Genomic DNA, 23,167 nt, shown 5'->3' with positions numbered 1-23,167 from the left:
GTATATAGTTTGAAGTCCGCACTTTCGACCCAAGTTGAAATGGAGACTCTGACTCGCTGCATCTTGTAGCTGTGTCGTCTTAAATTGGTGGTGTGATTTTGAGGCAACCCCAGACAGTCTTCTCAGATTCACAAGCGCAACAACGATCTTTCTGCGAAGTGGGAGGAGCCACAGTGTTGACAAATACTTTTAAATCTTTTTCCCCATTTGGAATTGAACTTTTATAACCACAGTATTGCAGAACACCAACTCACAGGACAAACTGCCTCTTGTGCAAGAATGGAAAATTTTCAGGACCCAAACTGGAACTGCCAGGTTCTGTTCCAGAAGGAGGAAAAGCTCGTTCAAAACACACCTGACTTCGGTAACTATGCTAATAACTAAGACACAGCTTTGTAACAGCGACAACAACAAATTGGAGGAAAAAAAGCCAACATCAGACAATATCTTTTCTCAGAAAGGCTATGTGAGAGACTTCTCTAGAGTTACCTTAAGCTAGAGGAACAGGCTAGCCCGGACATATCTGTGTTGCATAGGAAGAGCAACAGAAGGGGTTGACCTCAGTAAGCCATTGTTCTTTTAGACCAATTTAACCCTATTACTTGATCCTACTGCTACAATTAACTCACCGCCACAATCTCACTACCATAATTACATGCAGGCAAAAGAAAGGGGTAGACTACATTTAATCAACATTTAACCCTATGTGGGCTACTTTTAGATTTTATCCCAGATGACACAAGTTTGGGCAGTTTTGGGCACTTATAGCTCAGTCGTGGATGTGGCAAGCACTGTTTGGGCAAAATGGGGCACAGATGTGGTGAGGTGGGCTGCCATAGGTAATGGCAAGTATAAAAATGACTGGATGTGGCTCAAAATTCCCAAGGTAAATTGACACAGGTAACAGAAAGTGTTGGTAGGTTAGCATTCAAGGAAGAAATTTCAGAAAACATGACATCTGGCCCAGATATTTACCTACGGCTGAGCTGAGGTGCCTCACACAAAGTCTTTGCTGTTGGTCAAGGTCAAACATGATAAACAGCGCACTGAAACTGTTCACTACATTTGGGCCAAACCGTTAATGCTATCTGAAGTACATATATAGAATCAGCCCGCGTAGGCAGCTGGATATGCAGACAGATGAAAGACTGTGATGGCGGTGCTGCAAGCATCATCACCATTGTATCAACTCTTGTTAGACATTAGCACAAGTGATATGTATTTATTTAAAATTGCATTATTATTTGCCATAAATGGAGCTTCAGAAGAGCTACAGACTCCATTTATAGGCCTTGTTTTGACATAAAGTGACATGATCCCATAACATCCCATCTTTGGAATTATGTCTTCATCCTGTAGCCTCAGCCTTTCTATCCCCCACCTCTGTCTCCGAGTCCAACACCCATCAGTCTATTAAAACCTATTCTGGACTCGCGCCACAGGCGAACCATTTAAGCTGAGGCTAAGGAGAATTATTGTTGTGTAAAATCCCGAAGCCTTTTTAGAAGATCAAAGTTCCTCAACATAAATCATGCTTCCCTGTAAATCCACCAGCGCACTCACTCTTTTTCTCTCTACAGCACACACCCTCACGAACACACACGAGGTGCACGCACATACTGTACTTACACAATGCCAGACAGATCAAACAAAGGTGTACACAAATATCCCTCTAGCTGTGCTTGGGGAAAAAAAACAGGCCTTAAGCTTTTTATTTAATATGTCTATGAAGTCGAGAATTTAGTGTATCAGAAAAGCACAAAAAATGCCACGAGGTGATCTCTTTTCATCATTTGTGCTTTACATATTATGCAACCTTTCGCTTTGCTCCTTGTAATACCAATCCCATCAACTTTGCTTCCAATCTCTTGTGCTTTTTCATTTCTCTACATCCATACTGCCTGCGCCTCCACTTTGCCTCTTTTTCTCTTCCTTTATTGTTTTGTGGTTTCTTGACATCACCTCCATCTCCGAGGACATCATCTGTATCTGTGTAAGAGGGATGGAAGTGGATTGGCTGAAAGAAAGTGATTTTGAAAAGAGATTTAGTGCCTGTTTGACCCTAAGGGGAAAGGATGGAAGCATTACGCCCTGTGCAGGTGTATGAATGATTTCTCAGGCTCACCCTTCTTTATACTGACTGCTGGATAAAAGACTAGCAGGATTTACCTCTTCATCAGACGAGGATTTTAACATTGCAGGGTAAATGTTCTAAACAATGAGGAGCCATTGAGGCTCTCCACCGTCTTATTCTCGGCCTTTCTTTCTGCTGGATCACAGTCATCCCTCAGGCCAACCCATTATTGGAGGCAGAGCTTTCCGGAGTAAATCATCTGGTTAATTCCTCGCCTTAGTTTCTCACCGCACGTATTTGTTATCATCGTCACTTTGAAGGCGTTGCTCTCTTTGATGAAGCAACCAGGCCGACTTGTCGTGCCAATTGCAGTAAATCTGACAACAATAAATTACAGTTTCTTATGATCAGTTAAATGGAGAAGATGCTACAAAACATCTTCCCCATTTTTAATAGAAATAATTGACTTGTAACAGGTAAATTATAGGGGCAGTTCACATGCTGTCACAGCTGTCATTGCCTGTTTGCAGTTGTTTGGCAGTTTTCACAGTAGCTTCTTTTGTGCTTTTGTCATGAATCACTTGAGCATCATCTTTTAGCAAGTCACTAAATCTTTTATTTAGACATATATTAATCTTACTTTTGTTAACATGAAAGAAAACTGCCAGTGGGCTGGAAAAAAAGACTGAAAGGCGGTTTAATCAGCTGAGGCCAAACTGAAACGAGACGTCGTTACTGCTCATACATGTGAAGTTTGTGTTTGAGTCGTCAAAAGGAGAAAATTCTGACATAATTTAAATGTCTAGCAACCCTCATTTCATCATCTTTTGCTTCCAAGGAGCCAAACTTTGTTGTAATTTTCAAATGGCCTTGAGCAGGAGTTCCCCGGGCTTTATGTAGAGCTTCACTATTTTTCTTTGGACATTTGCTGCTTTTTCACTTATTTTCAGTCCAGTTGTTGCGCCGGACAGTTTTTAGAGTTTTTTTGTTTGCAAACCCATTTAACGCAGAGCTGTGAATCATTCATGCATAAAAAAGACACCTAACTCAAGGGATGAAGCAGTGTTGTGTTTACAAATTACAAACTTAGACGAGAATCATTTTTAAAATGTATCTTTAGTTATTTTGTTACTAGCAGCCTGTCACAAAAGTAGTTTCGTTGAATTTATGAAAAATTCCAAAGATAACACAGTTTGATGGTAATAAAATAGGATTTTTACAACAACAAGGCAGATTCTACGTAAAATATCTCAGCATGTTGAGTTTGTCCTTGATCTGAGGTAGCTGGACAACAGAAGAAGTGGCAGGCCTGCAAACAGCGTCTGGAAGTCATGTCCTTAAGAAATACTGTGGAGGGGAATCCAACAAAGACCTGATAAGACTTGACAGATACGGGCACAGTCAGTCTATCTGGGGCTGGATTTCAGCCAGTGCTGTTGAGGAGCTTGTCAAAATGGATGGAATAAATCAGTACCATCTGATTTGAGTCCACCATGCAATACCATCTGGAAAGTGTCTGACTGGCTTCATTTTTCAGCATGACAATGATCACAAACACACTGCCAATGCAGTAAAAGCATACCTGGATAGAAAAAAACACAGAGGAACAAATCAGTCATGGACTGGCCTAGGGCTGTGCCATATGACCAAAATCTCATATCCCGATATAAGACATTTATCGTCCCGACGACGATATATATATCACAAGAATTTTACATTTTCTGTAAATTCTGTGAATCTTGGGCAACTGAACTTGCGTGAAGTGTTTTCAGCTGGGCGTCATGTACCTGTAGTCGAGTGTTACATAAGTTGAAATGGCCGCAATTTTCTTTGTGAGTATTTATTACACGGCGTGCTGCGGGGAAAAGCCTGTTCTAAGGTTTATTTTTTAGCACCTGACGACTCTTTGTAGCTTCTCGTCTGTAAACACGCTGCGTGCTCTTTCACGTGATTCAGTTTATTTTGAAAAATCTCAACAGCATCCTCAGCCTTATTGTGAAAGGTTTATGTGGAAAATAGACAAGCGGACGACGGAGCCACGTGATGGTTTTACCGTCGTTGTTGATAACGTCAACGCATAAAAACAGTCGCTTGTCCGTCCGTAGTGTAGTTATGTTAAATATAAGAGGAAGAGAGGACTTTAAGAAATTCTACAGTGAAACATCAAAACGATGAAAAATATTGACGTAAACAGTTTGGCTTTTTTTGCAGCACCACGAAACAAAGGATAGCGTAAAATGAAACGATAGACGTTTTCATATCATCATCCGATATATATTATTTTATCAAACAGCCGTAGACTGGCCTCCCCAGAGCCCAGGCCTCAACATTACTGAAGCAGTGTGGGATCATCTTGAGAGAGAAAAGAACAAAAGAACAAAACACAGAAACATCCAAAGAAGAACTTTGAAAGCCTTCGAAGACAAGGTGGTCATACCAAATGTTGACTTTCAAGCTCGTTAGAACTCCTATTTATCATTTTCCTAACAATTATTAAGACTTTTCCATCGGACTGTGTATTTGAAGGGGTAAAGACAATGAAGCAGGAATAAATGTAGAAGACTAGAAGACCGAACATCAGATAAACACATGTAAGTGTTTCTTCTTCTTTCTATATAAAAAAAACACATAAGAAATATTATTCGGATTTATCAGCGTCTGTGAAGGGGAGCATCCTCTGTCCTTCTGTGTGATCTGCCACGGCGTGTGTTGGCTGGCAGATTGTATCAGCAAACACGGCAGCTGTACGTACACTACATGCTGCGAGACAAAATAAGAAGAAGAGGGTTTAGTGATAAAACTGTGAAGGATTATCTGTCATTTGGCAGGCCCGTGGTGATTTGCTATCAAAACGGATTTCGCAGGGTTAAAAAAAATGCAATGACAGGAATGGAAAGATGGTGGAAAAAGGATGGAGGAGAGAAAAAGAAGGAGTGGAGGGCGTGGGTGCTGAAGATAGAAGAAAGGGGTGGGGGGATGGGGGAGACTTGTCATGCAGGGAGGATTTTGTTTTCTGTTTAATTTCTTGCCCCATTCCCTCCCTTGTAGACACCCCTTCCATCCAATGAGCTGAGTGTCAGTCACAGTTTGAACTTGCCAAGCAAACACAGAAGAATGATTGGAGTTGTCAGTCAAAGCAATGTGCCGTTTGTCACTGGAGCAACTGGGAGGAAGACAGAGGTAGGAGCAAAGAAGAGGAAGTCGTAACCATAGGGAATACTTTTGATATTCAACTTTCGCATCTAAAATTGCCAACAATAACTTTGAAGGCGGCAAAATAGATGCGCGGCTGCACATGCCTTCCCGATACCGAAGCATCACACGTATGATGTAAAGAGCTGCAGCTCGGCTTTAGCCTGTGTTTCTCTGCCTCTGAGAAATATGGGCAGAAGAAAAAAATGCCCTTGATGTTGACTTTCTGTAAGCAGTAAGCATGCACAGTTTGTTTTCTGTCAATCTTTTGATGCGTGCAAGCAAATCGTGAACCTTTTGGAACAACTGAACCCCCCCTATAAACAACCAAAAGAGTGTGTTGACAGTGGTACAATTTCTTTTTGGATAACAAGGTTGAAATAGAAATGTGGGCACCGATATACTTTAAAAATAAATAAAATACAACAAACCCAAATAAAACAGATTTATACACCACTTTATATTTAATGATGAGTTATTATTATTAATCTGCAAGTCTCTTCCACAACATCTTTTTTCTTGTCTGGCTCCGCTCACCCCCAACCGTTGCAGCAGACAGCTTCTCCTCCATGAGTCTGGTTTTGTAGGAGGGTTTTTCCTATTAAAAGGGAGTTTTTCTTTCCCACTGTCGCCAAGTGCTTGGCCATGGGGGGGTCTGATTTTTTGTCAGTATTCTTGGAAGGGCTTTACCTTACAACATAAAGCACCTTGAGTCAACTGTTGTTGTGATTTGGTGCTGTATAAATAAAATTGAATTGAACTGAAATCTTCCTAGTAGCATGTGACCAGCTCTCTCCAACCCTTTCCCAGCACACCCACTCCAGCCAGACGCCTCTATTGTAAACTTGTCACCCTCCTGACAAGCTAATATCCTTTTTCCTTTGAGGAGAGTGGACGTCCCTTTATGTTTCAAAAGGAGGTGTGAGATGAGGCACCTTTGTTCATCAAGCATCCCTTAAGCCATGATGCTCAGCACCAAAGGTTTCTGAGCGCCGAGCTTGATTTTATGGAACTCAGCATGCTGCCTATTCAACAAGACTGTGAGTCAGGAGTCCTCCCCTCATAAACCATGAGAAGGAGGGGGCTAATGTTGATTAGCAATGTATCCACACTGAAGTGGCTCAATGTGCAGATGACATTTATGCATAGAAACTGCCCCATATATCCACTATCAACACCAAAACTAAAGTAGACATAATCATAACTTGAAAACGAGGGAGCTGTGACCAAACAGTTTCAGGCATGTCACTGTACAAAATTAAAGCCCGTGGGTTAGATTCACTAAACGGGACAATGTAAAGTTTTTTTCTAGGCAAGGCAAGTTTTTTTATATAGCACAATTCAACAACAAGGTGATTCAAAGTGCTTTATAGAGACATTAAAAAACAAAAACAATAAAAAGCATGATTTAAAATTGATTAAAAAAACAGCAGATAAAATCAGAACAGTAGATAAAATCAGTAGTTAAAATATAAGTTTTGAAATTTAAGCTTAAAAGTTTGGATTTGGTTCTTTATTCAAATGCAGCTGAGAATAGGTGAGTCTTCAACCTGGATTTAAATAAACTGAGTGTTTCAGCTGATCTGAGGCTTTCTGGGAGTTTGTTCCAGGAGCATAAAAGCTGAATGCAGCTTCTCCGTGTCTGGTTCTGACTCTGGGAACTGATAAAAGACCGGATCCAGATGACCTGAGGGATCTGGAAGGTTCATACTGGGTGAATGCAAAGCTAGTGCTGTTCATTAAAAGACGCGAGACAGGTCTCGCCTGTCACACGTTATTTTGATTGTGGATCGCATCTAAACAAGGTAAAGTATGAGTGTAATACCCATGTATCGGTCATAAGTGTGGTTAGTTTTATGGGTGATTTACAAAACTTGCATTAAATGTTGGCGCGATTAGCAGTAAATTGTGTGTCAGTTTACATGCTTGATTCAAATATGCTCCTCGCTATATTTTGTACCTTGAGAAAGGATTTCTAAAAATACATATGCAACAGGATCAGTTACCTCCTACAAACAAAGAGGTTACTGCGCTCTCTTTGTAAATACCAATAGCAATAATTTTCTTTGCCAAAACCAACTGATGCACGCTCTGTTCTGTGAACTGGCGATGTTGCTCTTCTTATCTTTTGGCCTGCCATTAGGGATGTTCCAGGTGGCAAATGTTTTAGTCGACTCAATGAGGGAGAAAAATGTCTATCTAATTAAATATTACAAATGATAGCCAAAGATAACATTGGAAATACTAATATATTGCAACTGAAACGAGTGCCGCATTGTGCGGTGCATTATGAATCATGCATGTTGTTTGAAAATGTATGATAACCAGTTCAATAACAGTTTAAATCTAAAATAACAAAACAGTAAATCCATCCATGTTCTTCCGCTTATCTGAAGTCAGGTCAAGGGGGCAGCAGCTGAAGCAGGAAAGCCAAGACCTACCTCTCGTTACCTCCTCCATCTTATCCAGAGAAACATGAAGGCATTCCCAGGTCAGCCAAGAGACGTAGTCTCTCCAGCATGTCCTGGGTCTCCTCCGGGACCTTCTCCCAATAGGACATGGCTGGCTGAAGCACCTTACCCTCAGCTGGCTCCATTCGATTTGGAGGAGTTTTACTCTGAGCTCCTCCCAATTGGCTGAACTCATCACCCTATCACTACGAGAGAACCCATCCATCTGTTGGAGGAAGTTCATGTCCACCGCTTGTATCCGCGATCTCATTGAAATAGTTTCAACAAAAAGATCAGGCCTAGATTCAGAGATTTATGGAGTTTCTGAACAATGATGCTCCACCCGGTGACATGTGGAACATCATTGTCAGCTTGGTAATTGTCACCTTGCCATATTTAGGACACCATAATTTACTGGAGTTGGGAATTAAATGTTAACAGTTAGATTAACCGATTAGTACTAATGACGATTAGTCGTGTAGTCAGCTAGTTGGGCACATCCCTACTCACCACGCTTGCACATGGAAGGGTGGGGAGGTTTCAGCACAGAGTCAAATATAAATTATTGCAGATGGAATAACAATCCTATTTTGAGTTAAGTGGTCCTGACAGAAAGTCCTTTTTGGGGGGTAATCCAATCCTAAAACAATGCACACTGGCTTTTAAATATATATGCATGCTTCTTGCTATGACAGGAATTTCCCGGTTCATATACCAAAGTCATCTGCAGTGAAAATGGTGTGCATACTTTTCTCTCTTACAGGATGGCCAATGTGCTAATTCGCTGGTTTCAGTGACATGAGTGTGAAGGTTGCACTTTGTGACATGTGCTCTAACGTGTCTGACAGTCAACCAGTAATCTGAGAGTACTTAAATAACTCATGATCAGAGCACATCCAGTTCATGCAAAGAAAGGCCAGACCCCCAACTCAACGTCATGAATCCATTTCCTCGTGAAGATTATTTTTAATTTTTTAATTCAGGATTGTGTAGCAGGTGTTGTACATCTGTGATAGTGTGTTTCCATGTCAGGAAAGCAGTTGTTTATGTTCTCAGACAGGTTCAATTTGACTGATGTATCAGTTCAAACGTGGAGTCTTCACCTCTTAATGGGTATTATTTGCAAGCTGCAGTCATATCACTCTTTGATGCTCCTTTAACTGTCTAAAAGAAAGACGTGTCACTGAGAATCATATTGAAATACAACCCAAGTCGGAGTACAGGCAAGAGAACAAAGGTTAAGCCAGCTGTAAAGCATATGTTTCTGAATGAGGAATTTTAACTGGTTTTATTTATCTTGTGCGTGTGTGCGTGTAACGCCAATTTCCTACTTTATTAAACACAATAAGACTGAGCAGGCATTGTTACAAGGCAGTCAAAGGAAAAGGTCAGGATCACTAGTGACAGCTAAACCATAGGCGCTGGATTTAACCCTAGCCAAAAGGCCTCCCAGATTACAGAGGACTGTTAATAGCACAGTCCACAGCATGTCTTCTATCCTGTTTTCCTTCTCTCACTCCAACCGGTCGCAGCAGATGGCCCCGCCCCTCCCTGAGCCTGGTTCTGCCGGAGGTTTCTTCCTGTTAAAAGGGAGTTTTTCCTTCCCACTGTTGCCAAAGTGCTTGCTCATAGGGGGTCATATGATTGTTGGGTTTTTCTCTGTATCTATGAAGCGCCTTGAGGAGACTTTTGTTGTGATTTGGCGCTATATAAATAAAATTGAACTGAATTGAATTGAATTAATAGCGTTAGCAAGGGCCTAGGACGAAGAGCTAAAATGTGGCTTTTAGTAGCTTGAAATACAAAATTTAGGATCAAGTATCAAAAGCAGGTTCACAGGCTGTCACAGTGGAACATAAATGAATATCGGCCATGAGCATCCCCTGCCAGTATGAATGCGGTTGAAGCCTACCTGAAAGATTTTTGACTTTTGACAAAACATCAGAATAATTCCTCAGATTTCTGCCTTTACAAGAACAGATTAAGCTTTGAGCTGCCCCGACTTCACAAAAATAAAGACAGAGAAGACAGGGGAAGATGATGGGTGGGGGGTAGAAAAGGTGTAATTAATGTTTCACAAACTCAGTGCCTTCCCTCAAGGCAAACCCTCTTGTCATCAGTTCTCTCTTTCACAAAATTAAATGATACTCCTGTTGTCTTTCTCTTTGCTCCTGCCCTTCTGTCACTCGAGTGTCTTTGTAGGAACTTTGAGGAATTAGGATTGTGAGGGCTGGCTGCTGGTTATGGCTGCGGGCAGGGCTCCTCAGGTTTCACTCAGGGCCGCATGTCTCCCCGAGGCGACAGGAAGATGTCAGCGTCTGTCAACCTCTGTCTGTCATCTAAGCCCCGTCAGCAGCGACTATCGGCGCTCCATCACGGCTCTGTCGCTCCAAGTTTCCTCACGGCTTATGATCTGAGACACCCAGGCGGCGCAACTGGCTTTGCGGCACCAAGCTCGCCACCTCATTCTTCCTCAGCCCCATTTTTCCTTCGCTGCTGATACTTAACGTGATACAACAAACACAAGGTCAAGGTGTCTGTCATGTTTCGCAGTGTGAGTGTAAATGCATTGCAGTTGTTGCCAGTGCATGAAAGCCGGGCGTGTCACCTTGCCTGTGTGCGAGTGCGCGAGCGCGAGTCAGGTTGTTTTGAGTGACAGTGTGAGTGAGGTGCAGCCAGGCGGCGGCTCTTTGTAAGAGTGCACCTTCCTCCTCTTCCCATAAGTCCCTCCCGGCAACAAACTGTCACGGCTGACAGCCCTCACAAAAGAAGGAAAGGAAAGGGAGGCAGGGGGTACGGGGATTAAAAAAAAAAAAAAGTTTAAGAGATGAAATTAAAGCAAAGAAGGGAACCTGACAGCACCTTGAGAAGAGGCATTGTCTGTGAGGGGAAATATATCTGTGTGAGCAGGCTTTGATCAGTGGAGGATGAGAGCAGGGAGAGCTTGTAAAGCTGGATACCGAAGCCCACTGAAAAGAGTGGCGAAAAGAAGATGAAAATCAGCCTCATGGTTACTTCAGCTGCGACTCAGAGCAGAAGCACTTTTCTCACTAACAAGAACATCACAGACTTGGTTCTCTCTTGGCCCGTCCTGGTTCCCTTTTCTCCATTGGGTTCCCTTCCTCCAGTTGTCTGAGACACTGGAAAATACACCGAGTTGAAGAGACAAAATTTAGCAAACCTTTGGTAAGAAGTGTTTTCCCAAGAACAAAACAACTGTTTGAAGGGTGGCGCAGGAGGAGGAGGAGGAGATGAGGTGAAAGAGAGGAAGTTTTAAAGCTTTGAAACACATGAAGGAGAACACAGAGAATGAGGAGCCGGAGGGAGGAACGGGGAAGAGGAGGTGGTGGTGGAAGGAAATAATCACCTTTATTTTGTGATTCATTGTCGGGGGTGGCGGGGGGTGTAGCGGCTCGGCTTTCTCATATGACGAGGGAGAAGGGGGGAAGTGGCAAGGAGCGCTGCTCCAGTGCCCTCTCAATGCTATGGAAGCACTTTGATAGACAAAGCAGCGTGCTGAGGGGGAACCTCCTGCTGGCATGATCTGAGGAGGCTGTTTAAAGAAGAGCTTGTCTGATCTAAAGCTCTGCTCACCCTCTTGTATGGAAAACACTTGGCCTTTGATGTCTCTCTCCCTTTCTCTCTCTATAAATTCCTTTTCAGTCTTTCCTTTTTGCACCAAAATTAATGCATGTGTTGTTTTTATTTTTTTAAACATGCGCAGACCTGTTCAATCACGACCAGTAGAGAAGAGTGTGTAGTAGTTTGTGTGACATTCAACTTCATGTGACTATTTTTGGCAGGATGGCCACAGAGGTGGGCAGCTCCACTCGGCGGGACTGGAAATGAGCTGCTAGCTGCCATGCACGCTTGTAAGATGTGTGTCAAAGCCTCCATGTGAGACACTTTAGTCTGACAGACTAGCAATGTTTCGCTCAGGGCAAGCTTCATTCTTACAAGAACTAGTCTGTCACTTCACTCCATGCATCGATTTATTTATTGCTGATATTGGTCCTGGTTTTTTTAGATTTCTGAGCTGGAAGTGACTCAAGCCTTGATGATCTTGTTATGGATATAACATGACATGACAACCGAGTAGCCATTCCACCTTGATTGTACTTTTTCTGCATCTGCAAGTCCACTTGTGTCTAAGTCACGTAAATTTCGTCATCAGAAAGTGAGCACAGGGGTGTGTGCATACGGCCACGTGGGCTCGTCCGAAAATTTACATTACAATGCATCAAGTACACATACTCCCCAGGTGGCAGACTTCAAAGTAGTTCAATAGGAATGACTACTCGTCTGTCAGGTCTCCAGCTGTCTGTGTCCACAATGAAGTATAAAGGCCCCATTACCACAGTCCAGTTACCAGCACTGGGGGCATGGGTACTCACTGCAGTATTCTCCTGAACATTGGTGTCGCCACTCAGACAAAACATCTGCATCAGTGCTGGTTTAAGAGTAGACGAAATTAAAACCGGAAGCAAAGAAACTTGCAAGTTTTCTCCAGACAGTCTCATCTTTTCTAGCCGTTCCAACATCTCCCTGTGTATAATCTGGGAATTGCTGAGCTTCTGTACTGATATGTCTTTGGATTGCACACAAGCACAAGGTTAGCAGGATTAGCAAAGACCAGCTCGCACCAGTGGATGTGACGTTGTGTTTGGTGTTAAGGAGACAGTGGTGATGTCATGGTCCTGGGTCGTGCGACCCAGTGTTTTGTGTTTTAGCCTATTTGGATGTTTATTCTTTGTTTAGGGTCACTAAGGCAGTCCAGCCATTTGTACTTATTACCCGTGTATTAAGTCTCCCTTGCCCTTCGTGTGTTTATGTCTGCGTGTCTTATATTGTCAAGTCCATGCTGTCAGTTATGTCATCTCCCCTGTACTATGTCTCCCCGGTTCATGTGTCTTGTCTAATCTCCATGTTTCCTGTTTTACTTTGAAAGTCTGTATTCACGGTCAGTGTATTCAGTTTCACTCCTTTTGTCCTGTCGTTAAGTTCATGTGTGTCAGCTGTGTTCCCATGTGTGGCCACTTCCCCTGATCATCCCTCATGTGTATTTAGTCTCTGTGTTTCATACAGTCTGTCTGGCGTCGTCTGTGTTATCACCCCCCTGTGTTCCACCCTCGATGTTTCCATGCCCGGTCTGTTGTGTTCTCAGTCATAGTTCATAGTTCAACCTTAGTTCATTCCCAGTTTAGGTTTCTGTTTAGTTTTGCTTTTGTGCTGCCCTTATCCTTGTTCATTTCTCTTGCATAACCAGCCACAAATAAAGGCTCGCTTTTTGTTAAAGTTCACTACGGCATCCTCGGTTTGTGTTCGCTCCTGGGCCCACCGCACGCATTCCGCACGGTCTGCCTCCGCAGACTGTGACAGGTGAGTATAACGGGCCCATAAAGGTGCCAGCATACCCTCCGCATTGGTCACTTTGTGAGCTGCCGCAAATTCATCGCGCAGTCATTTTTTAATGTGCACTGTTAGAGCACAGGAAGTCACTGTAGTACTTTAACGAGCAGTAAACTGAGACAATACTGCAATATCAGCTTTGATATAGGAAGGGCAAAACGTTTTTCACCGTTTAGAAATAAAAACATTAACTTTAACTCAAACCTGTAAAAATCTAAAAAGCAGTAATATATCCGCTGTCTCAACTTCTACTGAAAACTGACACAATCAAATTGTTGTATTTGAATGTGTTTTTTAAATGAACTCGGAAAAATCCCCGTAATAAAAAACAGTTGTGTATGTGTGGACGTACCCTAAAGTCATTACTGGCTCATGTGACTTTTTGGGGATTTTTCAGCTCACTGCTTAGCACCATTTATGCAGGCAGGAAATTATTGAATTGATGATAAAATTCAAATTTTACATGAAGAATTTATAAAAACTGTGTCGCTTTATTCTTTTACTCCTTTGGTCAGCTGATGCATGTTTTTTAGGGTTGCACTAACTTTTGCAGTCTCAAGTCCAGGATCCACTACCAGTAGGGTGCATGGCATCGCTCTGGAAAACAGCCAAGCCACAGAGTCTGAAGATACTAAATACTTGTAACTACTGTAAAGTCATTTTATCCCAGGAATGAATGTATCGTGTTGTTTTCTACTGAAGACAGAAGCCAGTGTTAGTGTTTTTTTGGTCAAGTGTAAAGAAAAAAAGGCTTTCTTTTCTCTGTGGTTGACACAAATCACTATCTGCTCTGCATTATTTAGTTTGAACCTTAGGAGATGTAATATATCCTACGCTGAGTTTAAGGATAAGTGCACTGCATTTCTTTAAAATTCACCCACTGAAGATCAAATGTCTGTGTGTGAGTGTGGAGGGGAAACACTGACTGAGTCAAACGGGGCTTGCTTGTCAACAGGCGGTCTAATTTAATATGACACATTGAGCCTGCCAGTGCCAATAACTCTGCACAAGCAGCACATGTGTGCATATTTATTAGAGTCCATAACTTTTGCTCCCTTGTACAATATTAAACCTCTACTCGTGCCAGGAACTGCTGAGTGTGTTCAGAAACCAGAGAACATGTTTTTTCAGTCGTTCCTCAGATACTGGAGTTTATATACGTTTGTGAATGGCACTGTTTATGCACTTGTCTTTGTTTTCAATTATAAATCTTGTTCCATGTGTGTTGCTCATGCATGTTCATGTTTGACAGTGATGAACCGAGAGAGACAGATACAGTGGGAAAGCTTTTTCCAACAACAACTTGGAAATTCTTTCAGGCTCTAATTCCCAACAAATGCAATCAGATGGTAAATTTACTACATGTTAGCCATAGCATCGGGCCATTAAATGATGTCTGCTATTTTGAAAGGAGGGTGGTAGTAGTGATCACTCATTACATCTCATTCACACATTAAGCGTGCCACTAGTAACTAACAATGGAATAACTGTATGTAATTGCAATTTTATGTTTTCACCACAGGAACCTTCCCCAGGCATTAACAACCCTTTGATGAATTTAGTTCCCCTCCTTGCTTTTGCATGCTCACAGCATACTCTATACCTCTGCCGGTCCAGAAACTTCTTAAATGAGGCTTGAACCACTTAATGTTGTGTACTAGTGCTCCTGCTCCATTATTACCTATCCTGCCCCTCCCTGAGCCTGGTTCTGCCAGAGGTTTCTTCCTGTATATAAAATAAAACTGAATTCAAGTGAATTTCTAAGCCCCAATAAAGGCAAACATTTTGTTTTCCCTGTAGTTTATGGGCTACTTTAGCATGGAGATTATCGTAAAATGATGTGTTCAGTTGCTGTTAGCTAATACCAAAGAGGACAACATTCAAAATGAATTTAAAGCCACTGCAGTTATGGTACGTCTTCAGACTAACTTGACTTGCTGTGGAAATTCAAATCACAACCCAAGAAAGCTCCATCAGTACCTAAGCACTAGCTAGTTGTAACCAAGCTCAACACACTCTGATTAAGAGTCGAGGAAAAGTGTGGAACCCCTCACTCATAAATGCTTTGCAAGACTTTAGTGTCACCAAAGAAATGGTGTCACCCACTCAACTCCACTTCTTTCTGTAGCTCATCCGAACGCAGCAGTCACAACTTAACCATCTAAGCGTTCACTGTCTGTAGATTCAAAATGCAAACTAAAAATTGCAAACATCATAATGTAAGAGCAGGCATCCAGCTGTTTCATATGAGACAGACTCTTAAAAGCCAAAATCAGTGCATTGTGAACAAATTTAACAAGCAACATGCCATCTTTCACATAAAAAAACAAAAGACAGAAAGAAACAGAAAAATAAAATGAGTACGTGTCAGAGGTCTGCTTTTCAAACTAATGGTGCACATTATTGAAACAACAGATCACTCTGTTCTAGGATTGATTTATACTGCCGGTTATTTCACTTTAATCTATGGGCATTATCTGCACAGGATTTATGAACCATTAGCTGTATGATACGCTGGAATGTAAATGAGGCATAGTAAATCAAGTCAGATGGAACACTCAGAGCATGACAAGTTGCTTGCATTTATATGGATGCCTTGGTAACTGCATTTGGATAATCAGGTCCTTGTGCTGTATCATTTGTCCTTTGTAATTTTGGCCAGCATCGTACTGGAAATAACCATGAATAACGCTGACGACCAATGGATGTGAAGCCCTTGAAAGGACTGCTTTTGGATTAACAACAGAGTGACAGAAGTGTTCAAAGTGCCTCACAAAAGCACAAAGCCTGGAGCATTGAAAATGAAACATGTTTTTTTCCCCTATAATTGTGCAGAACCTGTTCAGAGAAAGTTTTGTAGCTACAATTTACAGATGTCCTCTAAACACATCAAACAGTTGCTGATTTGCAAAGAGGACAGCTATTAGGATACACTCACTCAGTGATTGAGCCCGTCCAGAACATGCTCGTGTAGAACGGGCAGATTGTGGCTGCGACTTTCTCCAGATCTGCTCATCCAAACAATATGACTGACACACATAATTTGTCACAAGAATAGGGGAAAAAATGGTGATTTCATAAGGAATGTTGCAGCAGCAACTAGTGTCACCACACATCTGTGCTCAAACCTGCTCATACCTGGGGTCAGGCAGCACTCACTCCAGGACAAAACCGGTAACAGAAAATTGCTTTTAGCTAAAACTGCTCATTCAAGTACACTGCACTTATTCTGATACCCAACAGCACACTTTCCAAGTTTAAAGTTGACGTGACAAATAGTTGGAAGAAGAGAATTGGACGTGGACATACAGACATTTTTCAGATTATTAGTCAATGTTTTATACTGTAAATGGAAGTTCTACCTGAACCCTACTGCACTGTCTTTACTAATGCTCAGACGTCAAGAGAGACTGAAGTCTATAATAAGTAAGGAACGCGGCATTGCTTTGACACGTTCTGAAAGTGCGCGTTCTTTCAAAACTGCAGGTAGCTACACCTCATCATTTGCTAGTAATTAAGGCTGTACCTGAATCCACATTTTTTCCAGGAGCATTTTTTGGTCTAATTTTGGGCCAACCCTTTGATCATTTGGAGCATCTTTGCATGAAACGGGATCTTCACTCTCCAGCTGCCAGTGGTTGATGTTTTCTGCTGTCAGGAGATGCTTTTTGTTGCTCTGCATCTCATCAGTCTCCTATTACTCTGGATTCTTTTTTCTGTTCTCGCATTTAGGTTGACAAGTGTGTTATTTGGAGGCATTTACATATATCATATTTGCTCTGTGATTGATATGTAACAGAGTCGTACCACTGCAGCTTGTTAGCTAAGCTTAAGTAATTGTCTGTGTATTGTGTTGATTTGTGTAAAGGTTTCATAGACAAGGAACCTGCAGAACCGCTTGTTGTATGGCAAATTTCCTTCCATCCATTTCTTCTGCTTACCCTTTCAGGGTCAAGCTGGGCCTAGAGTCCAGCTATCATAGGGCGAAGGACTGCCTGTACACTGGACACTAATCTGTTGTGGGGCTAACAGAGATAAACAAATAAACATTCACACTTACGGCCAATTTAGAATCACCAGTCAACCTAATATTAAAGTACAGGTGAAACAAGCAAACAACACAGAAAGGAACCAGCTGGCCGGTGGAATCGACAGTGCTAACCGCTGCACTATCATGCTGCCAATATGACAAATTTAGAACCATAAAATGTACTCTACATGTTACCATTCTACCCAATGGCAATACAGCATCTCTCAATGCTAGCACGCTGATGCAAATTTGCCACGTTGATCTCCGTATCTCTTACAAACAGCCAATGTTTCATAGCTAACAGTATTAAATTACAGAGAGAGCCAATAAACCAACAGTAATATATTAATGTAAAACCACCATTTTAAAGACTGAGATGACAAATTCTGTTACGCTTCCTCTGATAACATGAATCCAGGGATCTGCAGCTGATCTTATGTAAGCCCATTTACATTTTCACCCAACGGCAGCGTGTCAGCAGGAGCAAAATTACAGATGTGGGAAAAAAAGTTTCAAAACTACCTACCAGCTACTTTAAAGACGGGATGCTTTCATAGGTTGACCAGGTGATCAGCATGCCTTAAATATAATTATGACATAATGTATAATATGTATAATATTTGTTTTCATTGCACTCTCTTGCAGCTTTAAATAAAATGTATATGTATTAAACTCCAACTCACCTATTCTTCTAAGGAAACGGACGAAACAGCAGCACAGCACCAATAGCTGTGGTACAGGTGCGATGCGGTCTTGGTGTTGTTTTGTGGCTCTGATAGCGGGCAGTGGTCGGTATGTACAGAGAGAGATGACACTATTACAATGACATACCCAGCTGGTTGGCTCAGGATGCCAGTTTGAGGACCAACTTTCCCCTTCATTCACCCCTTCCCCACCCCTGTTTTTGGATATTATCTTCAGCCATTCCTGTGGAATAATTCTTGGTTGCGGCTAGAAGCTAAAAGGGCTTTGTGACCAAGCCGATGATCTATTGGACAGAGACAGCCGCGGAGATGAAGCAAAATATGAATAAATGGAGGGAGGTAAAGAGAGAGAGAGAGAAAAAGGGAGGACAGTTGTTGCCCAGAGAAAGCTGAGCCTCAACTGCTGTGAAAACAGATTGTCCAGAGTAGAAAGACAGGCGGTATTTTGACTCGATCGCTCAAATGTCCGTTTGTGCGCAGAACACCCAGCTTCTATCAATTCCTCTGAGTCATTCCACTCAATTGGAGGACAACTGGGTTTGACTGAACTTACGCCCTGCTTCCCTTCATCCTATAACCCCTCCTACCCTCTCTTTCCCTCTTGTCAGTCTGTATCTCCTCAAATTATCCCACTCACGGAGTTGAGCGACTACACAGACTTTTCCTGGCCCTCCACCCGTCCCTCCGTCCTGCAGCATTTCGACACGGTCTCTCCGTCAACCAGTGTGACAGATTGGACGATGAGGCACATGACATTAGTTCAAACGGGAGACAAGAATGAGATTAGACATGTGATTCAGTGTGAAGGGGTCAGAGGGAACGATTGCTCCAGCCTCCACAGACACGCACACACGCACATATTCGCTCCATCCACATCCCGGCCAATGCTAATTGTAAACATATGATCGACGCTCTTCCGTGCAGTGGAACGGCATCTCCCCTGCTTGTTGTGCGCACCCAGTTCCAGCCTAGTCACTATCAAGCCCCAATCAAAACAGAAATATGAAGAAAAGCCAGGGCCCGCTGCTGCAGTGCGGTGGCTCAAATTGAAAGTGACAGCTTGACACATAATATGGCACCCGTAATGTGATTAGGCCAGCGTGGCACTCTCTTCTTAAACTCCCACATCCCAAAGAGCGAGCCTCACGTCCAACTCCGCCAAACACACTCAGGCTCTTGCCTCTAAAAGGGGGGCAGAGAGGGCCGTCTTGTCTCCCACTTTAGTTTCTCTTGCGATGCTTCATGCTTTGAGACGAATTGAGATGATGCCGCTGTTGAATCATAACCCCCCGGAGGGGAATTGCAAACACATGGGGGGGGGATGCGCGCAGAGAAGCTTTCTGGGTTTAAAGGCATTGATGCCAAGAACAGAGGAGCTGAGTGGGTGAAAGTACACAGCGGTATGGATTAGATCAGCCATTATCAGAAGCAAAGCTGGCCTGGGTCCTTCTGTCAATCCGTGTGATGGAAATAAACGGTGACATGACAATGATATCACCCACACATACTCTTGACAGAGTTGAGAGGTGAAGAAATATCAGTGAAAGTAATGAGAAATCCAGAGGAAGAAGTAATGATTGCGACTGATGCAGTAGGAGGGGAGCTTTGGAAAGGCTGGAAAGGCTTTTAAAGGTTGACCATGTTGCAAAAGACTGTGAGCGAGAGCAAAGTGAAACAGCAGCATGGAGCTAAGCCGGGGCAAAAACGTAAAAATGGACTTTAGAGCTGAGTCCAGCAGGAAATTCAATAAAATACTTCAAAAGGCCATAGCTGACAGTGAAAAATCACAAAATTATAAAATTGAGCAGGAGAAATGAAAAAAGGACTTATTGTATTTGGCAAAGGAGAGAGGGAACAAGAGCCCAGGGCCACATTTCCAAATGAGCCGTCACAGATTGAGAGATCTTGGCTCTGTTCATGGTTAGCATGGAGGGGCGCTGGTACTTGCTTTCTGTAGCCTTTCCCAATGAAGTTTCCCTTTTTCCCTAGGAATTCCCTATCATGTTAGCGATGACAGAATGAGTGATGCAGTGAGGGGCTTAGCGGGGACACAACTTGGGAAATGAATGCATGGCAGACCTTGCAGTTGACAGGCAATTGGGAATCCAAGTGAACTGCGTCGCTTTGCCAAGCACAGTAAAATTGAAAGGCCTTAGGTTTCCAAAAATGAGGGTCATTTCTCAACTGTGTTTAAAAATGTGTCAACAACCAGCAAGATGGACTGAACCAGCCAGATTTCTTACCCCTCCAGCCATTTATAACCGACTGCCTCCAACTGAAATGCAAAAATTGTTTTTTTTAGGTACGGAGAGCCATGCCAAAACCTGCCTCGTCATAAAAGCAAATGACTGTTCCGCATGAGCCTCCAAACCCCATGCTCGACTCCTTCAAGATGCATTTTCCTATTTCTCTCCAGACTCCCATCTCTCTGACTCTCCTCCCCAGCCTTTTAGTTTAAGAAAAGCCTGTCAGAGGAAATCAAGTCAAGCTGAAGACATAGTTGAGCGCCTGTGACAGGCTAAAAGCCACTCAAATGGGTCTATAATGAGTCTAATAATGGCGTGGGTAAGCATAATTTACCAGGGCTGGGGCCCCAGTGCGGCCGAGGCAGCAGAGGAGAATGATGACTGCAGCGCTGGTTGGCAGGCGATGATGAGCTCTCATTCCCAACGATACGACAAGGCTGGAGCAGAAGGTGGACGAGCTCCAAGCCCACCAGTCCCTCTGCAGGCTGGGCCCTGGGGGCTGAGCCACGGCCAGACCTGCTCATCACAGAGCAGTGGACTGGAAAATCACACATGACTGGTTGCTTCCACAGGGCCTCTGCTGGCTCTACGGCGACCCTGTCTCCTTTGAAATAGAGAACTAGGTGACCTCACACTGCCTAGGGAGTACATGTTAACCGTATCTCCCTTTCCCAGTGTGCACAATACGTGTGCGGTGTAACTTTGTGTGTGACGTCTGAGTGTGTGCGCTGTGATGTAGTGGGGGAATTGGTGACAGGCTATATCCACAGGCTAATCACCCACACTCCCCTGGGAGATGGCTCCCTCAGGACAGGATAATCAAAAGTCCCTCGGCAGAAACCAGCAGAATGATGTAAACAAACACACAAAGACACACACACACACCAGGGAAACAGCAGCAGACATGCGTGTCCTTGTTTGTGCTCCTGGCGCTGTCCCTGCTGCAGACAGGGTGGTGGTGAAAGGTGGCTCTGGCCCCTGGTCTTTCCCACGAGGCTTCCATGCAGCCCGACAGCAGTGGGTTGAACTCCATTCTCTGTCAGCTATTTACCCTTCAGGATGAAAGTCACCAACTACTACTTGGTCTTACCTTTTCTGAAAACTTTGATGTGAAAAACATCACAAATGTAGGGAGATGTCAGTTACTAATAACTTTGTGTGAAAGTGCAAGGAGTCATGGTAGCTTCTTGTAAAAATCGAGATGCTGGGATTCTTAATCACCGACCCACTCAACAGCTTTATTGTTACTCGCAGAAATTTTAAGCATTTCAGTTTTGTTTTTGAGAAGCATTTATTTTCCATGGGTTGCACTCAGGGTCAGAATTTTTATACTATAAGGCATGATCATTTCCAAAGAAACCTATTCATTTAAATTTGGCTGGTTTCCTCTTCAAGGTTATCTCTTTGGACTGTGGTACAAAGGTTCCAGTATGTGCTATTTTTTAAAAAAAAATCCTGTCTGTAAGTCACATTTCGACCTAAGAATTTGAGTGTTTGCGATGCATGCTGGATTTCCAAGCCCTACAGAAGGCTGTGAAACTTTGTGAAAGGATTCCAATATGAGTCCATGAGTGAACGAAGCTCATGATGACAGCGATGCTGAGGTGACTTGTGGAGAATATCCTGAACTTTTCTGTTGTTAGCCTCTGTTAGCAAAATTGTCTTCAAAGTGGATCTAACATTCTTGGACTCCAACATTTGGCATTGTGCAAGGTTTGGCCATAGTTAAGCTGGAGAATACATTTGTTGTTGATATTAGAAGCAAAAAACATGCAATAGTCACCAAATTTATCGAGCAATACTGAGATTCTGACTCCAAGTTCATTTAAACAACTGAAATCCACCATCCAAATATACAGGATGTTAGTGGTACACATGTTAAAAAGCTGCTTGATGATTGGACAAGTCATACTACTCCAGGCTATCTGTATAAGTTGCTTCCCGTTTTCTAAGCAGAGAATGAATGGCAGCAGATCAGGTGCCTTTGGTAAACGGTAAATGGACTGGTTCTTATATAGTGCTTTTCTACTCATCTGAGCACTCAAAGCGCTTTACACAACTCGTGCATTCACCCATTCACACCCAATCGCACAAGCACATTTTTCTAAGTGCTTTATAGCTAACATTCACACTCCGATGGATGCATCGGAGAGCAATTTGGGGTTAGTATCTTGCCCAAGGATATTTGGCATACAGACTAGGGGAAGCCAGAAATCGAACCATCAACCTTCCAATCAGTAGATGACCTGCTCTACCGCCTGAGCTACAGCCATCCCTTTGCTCGATGTAAAGCTTTAGTTTACTGTCCGTTCACAGTGAGACCACAGCTAGGTTTGGAAAGAGATTCATTTTAGTGTCAGTTGAGCCAGGATACATTAAGGTGCTGTTTTTAGCTGAAGTGTCTTATTGCTGAGTAAACTGTGCAGTTAGTTGTAGCTTTCTTAGTGAAGGTGAAATAAAAACAAGGTTTATATGGTCCAGTTGTTCCAGTCCAGAAGCGATTATTCAAGAATAAAATGATGAAGATCAAACAAAAAAAAAAAAAGGCTAGGAGAAACAGTTGGGGGAAATAAATCTAAAATTGTGTTATAGCTTAGAAACCCTGCTTAGGCTGAAGTAGAGCGATAGGCTGAACACCGCTATGCCCGTCATCCAGGATATATGGCCTCAGCATTTGTTTAAAGTACGTGAAACAGCTCCTGTTGGTGTTTTTCCTCTTTATGCCAAGGTAATTAGTCGGGCTGCATGACAGGGGGCTGTGCTAGCCCTGAGGTGTGCGGCAGAACAGCGGTGTGTCTGTTGCAGCTGGAGGAAAGCGTCCACAGCTGGGGATTGCGTGCATGTGTGTGCGTGTGTTTAGGGAAGCAGCAGTGGCTGGGCAGGGGGTTGTGGGAGAGAGCCATCAAGACCAATGCGGTGCCTCCAGTGATGCAGGTAGATGGTGCGGGCCGACTACCTCTGGCCAACCGCCATCTCGTCAAAGTCACTTTCCCAAAGAAAGCGATGACGCACGGCACCCCGAGCCCCCCCGGTTTATGTTACAGTACCGGTAAAAGGGCTAA

At 43.0% G+C, this 23,167-nt stretch overlaps 1 long non-coding RNA gene across 1 annotated transcript; it reads left to right on the top strand.

Moving 5' to 3' along the window:
* Positions 1-9,364: 9,364 nt before the first annotated feature.
* LOC120745382 lies at positions 9,365-16,185 on the top strand. Its single transcript, XR_005698617.1, has 2 exons — positions 9,365-12,399; positions 13,096-16,185. It is a non-coding gene; the product is annotated as an uncharacterized LOC120745382 (long non-coding RNA).
* The last annotated feature ends 6,982 nt before the right edge of the window (positions 16,186-23,167 follow it).

The sequence above is a fragment of the Simochromis diagramma genome, unplaced genomic scaffold (genome assembly GCF_900408965.1).
Source record: "Simochromis diagramma unplaced genomic scaffold, fSimDia1.1 OVJJ01000159.1, whole genome shotgun sequence".
Classification (NCBI taxonomy): domain Eukaryota; kingdom Metazoa; phylum Chordata; class Actinopteri; order Cichliformes; family Cichlidae; genus Simochromis; species Simochromis diagramma.
This window is presented reverse-complemented; position numbering and strand designations above follow the sequence as displayed.